Source organism: Cotesia glomerata, linkage group LG2 (assembly GCF_020080835.1).
Source record: "Cotesia glomerata isolate CgM1 linkage group LG2, MPM_Cglom_v2.3, whole genome shotgun sequence".
Classification (NCBI taxonomy): domain Eukaryota; kingdom Metazoa; phylum Arthropoda; class Insecta; order Hymenoptera; family Braconidae; genus Cotesia; species Cotesia glomerata.
In genome coordinates, this window is record NC_058159.1 from 24,756,649 (window position 1) to 24,768,991 (window position 12,343).

Sequence of the window (12,343 nt, forward strand, 5' to 3'; positions counted from 1 at the left end):
GAAACAATAGAACACATAATGACTTGTGATGCGATGAAGGACAGAATAAGTGTGGAAGTTAAAAACGAGCTGAAGGAATGGTGGAAGGAGAGTGAGGGAGACAGTGCGAGGGAAAAAATAGTGCGGGCACTAAAAGGGAAAATTTGTGTAAAGTAATGAAAGAAATAGAAAAGAAACTAAAAGGAAATGAAGAGAGGTGTGAGAGCGCGAATGTAATAGAAGTGTAAAGAATGGTACAAGCCATGTAAATAGTGAGAGAGGGAAAAAGAGAGAGAGAGTGAAAATGGAGGGGATAAAATCAGAAAGAAAGCATGTAATAAAAAGTGGGATGCGTCTGATATAAATATAAAGAAATGGTAGAATAATAAAACGAAATGTGATGCAAATATAATGCAAAATAAAAATAAAAATAAAAGTAAAATATTAGTTTATTAGACAATTAACATAGAAGCTGGACAGGCAGAAAAATCAGAATTAAGAATAATAATTGATATGTTACCAAAGTCTGATACCTAATATGTAATATGTAATATGCATGTGGTGACTTTAGCTTGTAAGAAAAATATTTATGTATGTAATATGTAATATTTAAAATATTTTTGTAAAACGCATAAATGTGATACAAATAAAACTCATAACTAACTAACTATTAATAATAATACCAGGACTGGGCCATAGTTAATTTTCAAGTCTATCCCTAACATTTGATTCAAAATTTATAAAAAAAATAATTTTTAAGCGCCATTTTTTTGGTTCGATTTTGATGTAGAGCTACCGCAAGTTTATACCATTTGACGCTTAATTTAGATCTAACTATTTCTAATTATAGAAATAAAGTGAAAATCGCATTCCGTTCTAACCGAGATTCGAACCCGAGCCGCGCGCTTGCCAGACCGATAACTAACCCCTACGCCGTACGACCGATGAGGTGACGCATATCTTATCATTCTCATAAACTAAATCTATAAGGTGACGAAGTGTGACGGTTTATTATTTATAAAATTTATGTTATTTATTATTGTGTTTTGATGACAATAAACTATTTTTTACAAATGTTTTTTAGTTAAAAAAAACCAAGAGTTAAGTTCTAATATTACTTTAGACTTTGTACATCGTTCTGTATAGTTTTAATATCGTATTTTAAATCTTAATGTTTAAAATTATAATATTTAAAATTCAACTTTAAATTATTATATTTTAATTGTTTTGAGACCGAATCAATTTTGACGATATGTAATTGTTTTGATTAAATAATAAATTAAATATACACTCATTAATCCATTTGTCTGACTCAGTGAAAAATTTAGGACCTTTGTGGGCTCATACTATGAATTCAAAGATCTAAATGGTCAAATATTAAGACTATTGCATGGTACCTGACATATTGATAGTCAGCTAGCAAGATCTCAAAATCAATTTATAACAATGACGAAATTTATTGAACTATCAGCAAATGAAAGTGTACGTAATTTTTGCCAGGAGAATAAAGTACACACAAAAATTTTGGATCAAACTTCTGAAAATTGTTACAGTGTTGGCAATTACAACCCGAGTAAAAACAGAATTCCGCCGCACCACCGCCGCAACACCGCTGCACTACAGCTGTGACAATTTTGGTTATTTTACAAGTGCCGTATCACCGCCGCACCACCGCCGTGACAAGTAAAGAATTTATCTATTCGCCGCACTACCGCCGCACCAGCGCCGTGACAAGTAAATAAATTTCTATTCGCCGCACCACCGCTGCACCACCACCGTACCACAGCTGTGACGCGCCGGGTAAAAATAAAATTATTCATTTTTACGAAAAAATAATAAATTTCGTTCGACCGCCGCACCACCGCTGCACCACCGCCGAACCATACCGCTGTTTGATGGTATATACATTGAAATAATATATTCGTTGATCATTCAAATAGCTTAACTAAATTTTTTAAGTTAAGTATGGCTTGCAGTGCAGTTGGCAATGTTCGAGACTTCCATGCAGACGATCCAGGTTCGAATCCCATCACAGTTCAATTTTAAAATTCTTTCAGAGTATTTCAATAGGCGTACCGCTTCTGTGCAACCCGAGGACGAAATTAAAAATCTACATCAACAATACGATTAAAAAATCAATAATTTCGCGGTGCTTTTGCATGATTTAAAAAAAAATTTTTTTTTTAATATTAGGCATTCGATTAAAAGGAGGTTGATAAATAGGTCTTACATAAAGATTGCTAGTCGCATTATTTATTAATTAATTATTGCGTGATAAATTAATTATGATACCATTTTTTGTGAAATTGTAGGTATGATTTAGCATTGGTGCGGCGGTGGTGCAGCGGTAGTGCGGCGATGCTAGGGGGAGTAAATTTTTAGCGTGCGGCGTAATAGTCCGCCAAACGGCGGTCGTGCAGCGGTGGTGCGGCGGTCGAACGAAATTTATTATTTTTCCGTAAAAATAATAATTTCATTTTACTCGGGAAGTTTTGAAAATGTTGATATTCCATTACCAATCTTGTAAATAAAAAAAATGTATTTTATTGTAAAAAAAAGCGTGGGGTGCATGATGTCAATAGTTATAAATATTTTATTGACAGATATAAGTAAAAGGATTATTATTTCGACAATATCTTAAAAAGCACCCCACGCTTTTTTTAAAATAAAATACATTTTTTTCTTATTTACACTATTATTAATTTATATTTATTAAAATTTTTTACACTATTCTTAATTCAAATTTATTAAAATTTATTTTCTATTTTTTAGTTTGGTTTTCTATAAACAGCGTGATTTTTAATTTTTTTAAACTTTCATTTATTTTCTACTTTTTTGCTTGGTTTATTTATTTTAAACTACTATTAATTCCGAGATTAGTATTAGTAACTGTAACATGTGAAAAAATAATACGTGAAAAAATCATTCAATCTTGACGATCTTGATCAAGATAATGGAATAATCTCATCAAATTAGTGTATTGTCATCGGTCCTCGATAAGTCTACGAAGTTTAAATGAAATCTGACAGTTTGAAGTGGGTCAAAATCAAGTCCAAATCCATGAAGTTTTATCACGATTTTCGCCAAAAATCTAATTACATTTTATGTATTAAATATCACATCAGAATTATATATTTAAGATTTATTTTTTTTTAATTAAAAGTATGTATAAATTTATTATAATTACATCTTTATTTGAAGAACTTAATTGTGAAAAAATTCTTTACAAGTAATAAATAATTATTTTTAATAGTATTTCCTAGTAGGTTTTCACATTTTTTAGAACTGATGTATTTTATAATGTAAATACATTTTTGATGTATGTGTTTAAAATTTCTTAATTTCAACACATATTATATTATTATCTTTATATATTGATAGGATTTAAAAAAAAAAAAAAAATTAATTAAACTATTTCTCGAAAAAATTATTTTAATACAAATTATATTGCGCTTGAAGAATAATAAATACATAATAAATGTATAAATAAATAGAATAAATCCATGCGTTAAAGGTTAATTTAAAATTAAAAAATTAAAAAAAAAAATTTAATTTCAGTGGTACTATTTTTAAAAATAAGAATACCAATCTTCATCTTATTTTAAAAAATAGTACCACACTAGAATAAAAAAATTTTTTTTTTTAATTTTAATTTTAATTTTAATTTTTTAATTGTAAATTAAAAATTTTTTTTTTAATTCATTTTTTTTTTAAACTTATTAAGAATTAGTTTTCTGATTTGGAATAAAATTATAATCTGTATTATTCATTATAATTTACTTATTATTCATATATATTTGATTGCAAAATGCACTTGAAAATGATAATGTAAAAATGGATACTATCTGCAGATAGATTCTAGTTAAATTCCAAATGGACGCCACTTCTATGTAAGATGGGACTGACGAGTATGCGAGTGGTACTGACAACCATCTGAGACAAATAAATCTCAGATGGCTCTGAGCCCTATCACGGATTGAACTGAAATAAACGAAAACTGTACCTACTACAATCTACATAGAAGTAGTAACCATTTATAAATTTTTTTCACTATAGATGGAACTAGGTTCCGTCCAACAAGGAAACCAGTTAAATCTCGTTTTCTCCGTGCAATGAAACAAAAAATAATGATCGCGTCGTGATTTATAAAATTGTAATCGAATTATCAGTCGTAACAATCGACTATCTCAGACACTAAAATGTACAATCGATTTCCTCTTGAGTTCAGTAGATAGTGTTAAATAATTTTTATCTATTGTTGTACAAATTGAGATGAGACGATAAATTTTCAGATTAAAAGTAAGACGCAAAAGATTCATGTGTCAAGTTTAATAATAAAATTAAAAAAATAAAAATAGTTGAGAATTATAAGTAAAGAAGAATGTGGATTTTGAGAAGAAAATAAAGATAACAAGGTGGTTGAGAAGAAACAGTGACGTTGACAGGCAAAGTTTGCTTACAGACATCACCACCTGTGGAATAAATAACGACGAGTCAATTTTATCCACCGATTCTGAGGACTGAGGACTAAAATAGATGCCAAGGGAACGCGATGCAGGATTAGTGAGAGAGGTCAACCATTTTCTATCTTTTAACGTGCTATATATCCGTGTGTGGGCTGTGTATTAGTGGAGCATGCCATTGAACGCGATATTGTCTCTATTGATTTTATTTACATTATATTCGTACATATATACATGTGTACATAGACATGTCTGATATGTATATCAAAAATAATTCACTGATACGCTGAACTTTGATAAAAATTTAGCTAAATTTCTAAGACAAATTTTTGTTTAATTGAAAATAATGAGAATACTTTTTTTGAATTCCTCTCTCCGATAGCAAGGCAATATACTTTTTGAATAAATTTTATAATTAATATTTTTTCTATTTAATAAATTAAATACATTTCTCTCGTTAATGATATTTTATTATTGTTAATTATAAATGTTTTTAATTAAAAAAAAACTCTTGTGAGTTGACATTTAGAATTTTAAAAATGTAGATTTATTTGTTTAGATTCTGGACTTTGCAGAGAAATAAAAATATTAATTAATTTTTCATATTTCAGCTTTCAAATAATTTATAAATTGTCGTATCAAAGATTGTGAAGAAAATATTGTAGAACATTTATAATATTGATAAAAAACTTAACTGGATTCAAGAGAAAAAATCTCCCCCTACGGAAAAAATATATATCCTAGAATATATGCTGGGAATATATCCTAGAATATACTCTAGAATATATGCGGGGATATACGAAAATTTGCCAAAAAATATATGCTAGGATATATGTGCTAGTATATATTCCAGTATATATCCCGAATATATCCATGGATATATATACTTGCGCTCGTATGTGTCCCGTTGTACGTAAAATTTTTTTGAGATCTATAGTCTGGTTCATAATCAATGGACGTAACACATGCATATATATCTTAGAATATATCCTAGGATATATTCTGATATATTCTAGGATATATACTAGAATATATTCTAGGATATATCGGAGGATATATTCTAGAATATATCCTAGGATATATTTTTCGGCGAATTTTCTTATGCTCAGCATATATCCTTGAGTATATACTAGGATATATTCCCAGAATATATTCTAGGATACATCATTTTTCCGTGGGGGTTGAACCGAAGAATTATCATAAAAAATGTATTTATCTCGAGTCAAGCAGACAATTTTTTTTTTTTTAGTTCTAGAGTTTTTCTTGAATGAAGTTAATTTTTTTTTTTTTGTGTAGGCGTTAACACCCTATTGAAAAATATTTCCAATAAATTCAAACGATAGACAAGAATTGCGATTAAAAATATCATCAATGAATTTTTTATATATAAACTTTCAAATAATTTATAAGTTATCGTAAATTTTTTAACGTAAAAAACGTTAAAAAGTTAACTTAATTCAAAGAAGAAAATATTTAAGTTAAGAAACTTATAAAAAATTCTCCTTTTGTTTTAAATCAAGCAGAAAATTTCTTGAACCACCAGATTTTTGTTTTCAACTAAATTTTTATTTTTGTTGTAGTTTTTATCCTACAAAAAATTTAATAAAAATATTTTACCCCGGATAAAGTGTACAGAAAGTACAAATATTTCCATTTAAAAATAATTTTTTCCAAATTAAAACTTTTTTAGTAAAATAAGCGAAAAACAATTCCCTATTTAATATTTACTTGAAATAATTAATATTTTTAATTAAAAACAGAAAATCTACAAATAAATGTAACCAGATTTATTTGTTTAAGATCTGGAATTTAAAAATAACTATTTTTGAACTTGAACAAAAAAAAAGGTAAATAAATATGGATAAATTTATACGAGCTTAAATATTGTAACTTATTTATAGTAGATTAAAATATTGGGTAGCAAACAATATACATAAAGCGGAAGTTTACAAATTGAGGATCTGTGATATCCGTTTGGGTTGGAGGTTGCGAATTGCGATGATGATGAGTACAGCAGGATGCAGCGACACGTAGCACGCGCCCGGAACAAGCGAATGAGTACCCACAGTCGCGATCAATACTTCCCTCCTCGCTGTGCTGTTTCCACCCTCTCGCTCTTCTTTCAGAATTCTAGTGTATGTAGCCAAGGCACACAACCTTACCATACATCATACACACTGGTGTGTTGTATGATATGTACATATATTTATACTGTGTGCTATTCACCGACATATCATAGAATAGAGCGCAGTTGCCGGTGTTCTGTGTTGTATGTTGTGTGTGTTGCCCGATAACTACACATGCCTCGGTGCACATGCTTTGATTTTTTATTAGACATACATACACGTCAACTTTTAAGTACGCTACACACACATCGAAAAAAATTTTTTTATTCTCTTCCTATCTTGTATTTTGTTCCTATCCGCTTCTGTTATATTATCTGCACCCTCGGGTTTTTTTCTTCAGTCTTTTCCTGCCCATGGATCTCATTCAGGTGAAAGAAAACTCGGTCATGGTCATCTCAGTGTCACTCTAATGCTTCGATTCAATACTTTTTATTTTGAATTCATTTTACCTATATTTTTTTATTATTATCAAGTTTATCAACCATGCTAGTGATAAATTTTTTTTTTCAATTATTTTTTCGTAGACCACTAAATAAATAACGGTTTTGTTTAATGCAAAATACTAAATGAAAATAACTAGAGATAATAACTAGAGATAACTAAGACCGATCAATACTTTTCATGAATATTTTATTTAAAGCACTTACTAAAAGTTTATTTAATCGTTTTATCTATTAAAAAACTTTTTAGTTGTGAAATTACATAATAATAATTATTTTTATGATACATGAACTTTTTTAATTCGAATTTGATCGGTTTTATTGGAATTAAGCCGGAAATAAAAATTTAATTCATTATAATTTTTTCTTTTAATACTTTTTAATTTTTAAAAATGATAATAGCAATTATAGCAATGAACCTAATTTCATAAATTTTTTACAAAAACAAGAAACATTTTTTTTGTTTGCAGACAAAAACTTTCGAAATTTTGGTTGAAAAATTTTTTACGACCAAAAAAATTTTTTTGACCCAAGATAAAGAAATATAAATATAACTGCAGTATAAAGTAAAATTTGAAATATACAAATATTATAATTTTTGTTCATAAATATAAACCTTCTATTGACGATTAAATAAAGCGCTTTTATTTCAGTTAATTTTCAAGTTTTGTTTATGTTTGAGATAATAAAATTATTTTCCAAACATGGTAACTGTTAAAATAAAATTATTTGAAGAGACGCTCTTATCTGACCTTGAAATTGACGGTAAGTATTTTATTTTACCTAGGCGCATTATATGAAAAAACATACTTTCTATCATAATAAAATATTATATGTACATAAAATATACATTTAATCTCATAATATTAAAAACTACCTGCTCGTAAATATATTTATTTAGAATTTGAATTTTTAATTTCCATAAAAAATTTTTTTCCATGAAACATACGGGACTTCGAAAGAAAAGACTGAATTTATAGTAAGTTCATAATATACTTTTTTTAATAAAATTTTAAAATATTTTATTATAGATTATCAACAAATCGTTAAATTCGATGAACTTAAAAATTTTTTAGTAATATAGATACAATCAAATTTGATAAATCGTTTTAGTCAAATTCGATATAAATTAATTTTTTTCAACACACTTGACAACTTCCATTAAAGTAATATATCAAATATAGATTGCTATATAAAGTGAAAAAAGTCCCGCTTATCCTCTCAGGTTTATATCTGGTTAATAAACATAAAAATTTTTTTCCATTTTTATCTAATAGAGATATTGGAGTGCAAAATAAAGTTTAATACATTTGTCAGCTAATTTGAAAAATTAATCCAATCACTCTAGTAAAATCAAGTATCAAGTCGAGTTGAGAGTTTTTTTTATTTTTCATCCGTTATAAATGTAATACTTGAGCAAATAGGTTAACCAATTATTGAATAAAAATATAAATAGTGTGGGCTATTATTTTTATTCGATTTTCCATCATAAAAAGAATATTCAAATATTTAAATATCATAAATATAATAATCAAATATTAGTACAAAATTAAATAAGAAATTGTATTATGCGTAATAGAAATAATTAAAACAAGAATTATAAAGTAATTCTGTATCCTTAAAAATAAATAAATTATTAAAAAGGCTATAAGTTATAATTCCAGTTAAAATCAATGTATTGATTAGAGAAAGTTATTTTTAAGATTTGCAGATGCTTTTTGTTACAGATCTGCCTGAATTATTTCTGCAACCTCCGGCCAGATAGGACGATAAAAATCCTACATCTTTTTTTCGGCTAAGATTCGGTAAAAAAAAACTTCTGCAAAAATCTGTTAGTTTTATTCAAAAAATTTGTCTGCTATAAAAAAAAAAAAAGAAAACAAAGACTAAATGATTTTTGTAGATTATGATTTTATAAGAAAAAAATATTTTTTTATCTAATACAGTAGGAACAGATTGACGTAAACGCCTAAATAGCAATTAAGAACAAAAATAAACTTTTAGATAAAAATACAAAGTATTACAATTAATATAGACCATTTTTACAAAAATTACCAACTTGTACAAAAATTTGTAGAATAAAATGTTCAAATTTTCCATGCTAATAGTATTTTCGTATCTACAGGCCATTTTTTACTACTATACTCCGTTAAAATATTTTTTGTTAATTTTTAAAATATGAATTACTTTTTTTAAAATTCAGTTCAAGTATTTAATAACAAAAAGCCTATTTAATTTAACTTGTAATTGAGTTTATTTTTTAAATTTATAATTATCGGGAATTTATATTAAAAGTATTAAAAAATTTTTTTTATAAAATATCAAATTGAAATAAACTTTAGTGAATTTTTACTCGAAAAATTTCAAATTGCAAAAATAAAATTAAAAATAAAAATTATGATCTTTAGAAACATTCAATATTCTCAACTTAATTACATATTATGGCAGATAAAAAATGTATACTTATGATAATCAAAGGTCGGTCAGACTACTTAAAAATTGATTAAAAATTTTACAGCAGTTAAAGAAAATAATTAAATATACGTCTAGACATTAGTAATAATTAACTAGATGAAAACCTGCCAATAAATTCAATTCAATTTCATAAAATTAAAGAGCCTTCTAAATAGAATAACTAAGCACCTATTTTAGGGTCCAAAATTACCGTTCAAAGGTTTATATTATAATTTATCATTTATTTAAGCTGTAAGACTTGAATACAATGACCTCATTTTAAAGAATTTAGTTGAGAATTTAGAAATACTCCTTAGTTGAGCTTTACGTCCATACCAGAAAGAGCAAGTAGCTGTCAAGGTGAAGTAAGCTTTAGAAAGGGCAGTCTCATGTTACCGTTAACGAGGGAATTACGTCGAACGTTAGTTGATTTTCAATTTAACTTGTATTGAACTTTTATTCTATCCAAGAGCACCTTACTGATTTCTTGTAAGAAGTTTTGTGGAATGCCCACGCCAAAAAGAAAAAAAATTCTACCCGCGTCAAGTATTTGACAGCACAGGAAAAATTCGGTTGCCCAATTCACGTCTAATTGCCTGAGATAACAATAAGAACATCTTTAACTTACATAATAAAATTAGTTGATTTACTTGTTACCGAAATAACGATTTATCTGCAAATTGTTCTGTAATTGCATTAATTAGCCACTAAAGCAATTTCATTATGTTCTTCTTGAATTATCATTAGAACATATTAATTTTCGATAATTTTATTTGACAAACTGTCATTAACAATATTAACAACTTGATATCTTGTCTTTCAGAACCAATTATAATGACGTGAATGACGTCTTTAAAGACATTGATATTTGTAAAGCAGATATTGACACCGTCCAGCATTGATATCAGTATTCCCGAAATGATTTAAGCAACAATATTTATTTGTAATGATAATTTTAGTACCTTCTAATTACTACACTGAATGAAAAAATTTCTTTTGAAAAAACGAGCAATGTTATAGTGGGGAGGGAGGGGGGGGGGCAAACGGAGTACTTAAGAAAATTTTAAGTTATCGGGGACTAAAATACGCTGAATTATGTTTTTTGAAGTTGTTTTCGAAGTAAAGTTTTCTTTAGCTGAGAAATAAAATTGTTGAAAATTTTCAACAAATTAATTTCTTTTAACTCTTATGAAGTAAAACTTCAAAACGAAAAAAAAAACTGAAGTAATTAATACCTAATAGAATTTACTGATAAAACTGGAAATTGTTATTGTTTTATTTACAACTCATCTTTTGAATGATAAGTAGTTGAAGTAAAATAAAAGAAACTTGTTCAACCAATTGTTAAAATATATAATTTAATTTTTGCGACGGAAACAAAGCCACGCCAACATTCAAATTTTGAAAGATGGACTTAAAGTTTTATTAATTTTATCAAATTACTTTCGCTGTCCTATAGATTGTTAATTTTATTTAAAATACATTTAAAAAAGTGAATTAATTATTTGAATAAATGAAACAACTTTTTTAATAAAGAATACATTTTTTTATCAACTTTATACTTTACCGAAAGTTATTCTCAAGATTGTGTTTTAATTAAAAAAAAAAAATACATAATAGCAATAATAGGGAATAAAAGATAATTTTTATTTTTTTTTTCTAGTGGAACAAAGGGGAATAGATTTAATTGTAACTTAAGCGTTCTTTTAACAAAGTAATTAAGTCCTTTTATTTTATCGTATCGAGTATACCTATACTTTAACACTTGTTATCATCTTAAATGGACGTCTGAAAAGGAGAGTACTGAGTGAAAGGCCTTCCGTAACTCAATTGTCAACAAAAGTTGTTTCATTCTCTTCTTCTTTCTACTTTATTATATACATCAACTTCACCCTCTATTATTCCCGATATAAATTAAAAAATTTAATTTACAAAACTTGAGTTAATTTCTATAAATAACAATAATAATAATAATGAAACTCGTTGTTACGCAACTTTTCCAAAATGAACAATTTTCATAAATTACGATCTATAAAAATACGATCTTTATTTTCTTAATATAGTTGATAAAGTTTGCATTGCTTGTGAACGATTTTTACTTTATTTTAATTAATTCAAAGTGTAATCAATATTAATACTATGTTAAATAAATCATTTGAATACGATAGAAAAAAATTATGATATTTTTTTTTTTTTTTACTTTATATATTATTCGAAACACGATAAGTATCAACTTAAAAATAGTAAAAAAATTTGTCTCGATCGAAAAAATTTTTAATTTATTAAGTTGGAAAAATAAATACTTATTTTTAAAAAATTTTCCTTGGATTATTTAAATTATTTTTTTCCTGGGGATATTCTTTTGAATGAAAAGTCATATCATTTCAGGAAATGTTTATAAGTATAACATTCAGCCAATTGATAAGATTAATACCTTAAAATTACTAAAAAATATAAAGATAAAGATGAAGTAATATTTTCAATTTGATAATTAATTTCTTTGAAAAAAATTGAGTTCATCCTCATAATTAATTTTTTTTATCAGATATTTTGTACCGTCGGCAAATTTATAGCTTTAATAAATATAATAAAATCTAATTTTAGTATTAACCATTAAATATTTGAACAAATAAAGTAATAATACCTCAAAAGTAAAACAATGAGCAAAAAATAAAAGCGAAAAAAAAAAAATTAAATGAATAAATGTAAGTTAATTTGCGTGAGGAACGTTCGCAGGATGCGATGAAGGTCAGGGGTACATACCAATATAAACAAGAGGGGATAAGTTTAGTAGTGTATTGTAATATTGAACCAGCACAACAACATTTACACTAATGATTAAACATATATACTCGGTTAAATTAAAGGTTTTATCAGTTGT

General features: G+C 26.7%; 1 protein-coding gene across 19 annotated transcripts in view; it reads right to left on the reverse strand.

Moving 5' to 3' along the window:
* The window catches only part of LOC123259983 (CREB-regulated transcription coactivator 1-like), a 41,664-nt gene that overhangs the window by 21,680 nt on the left and 7,641 nt on the right, over window positions 1-12,343 (reverse strand). The window lies entirely within an intron of this gene.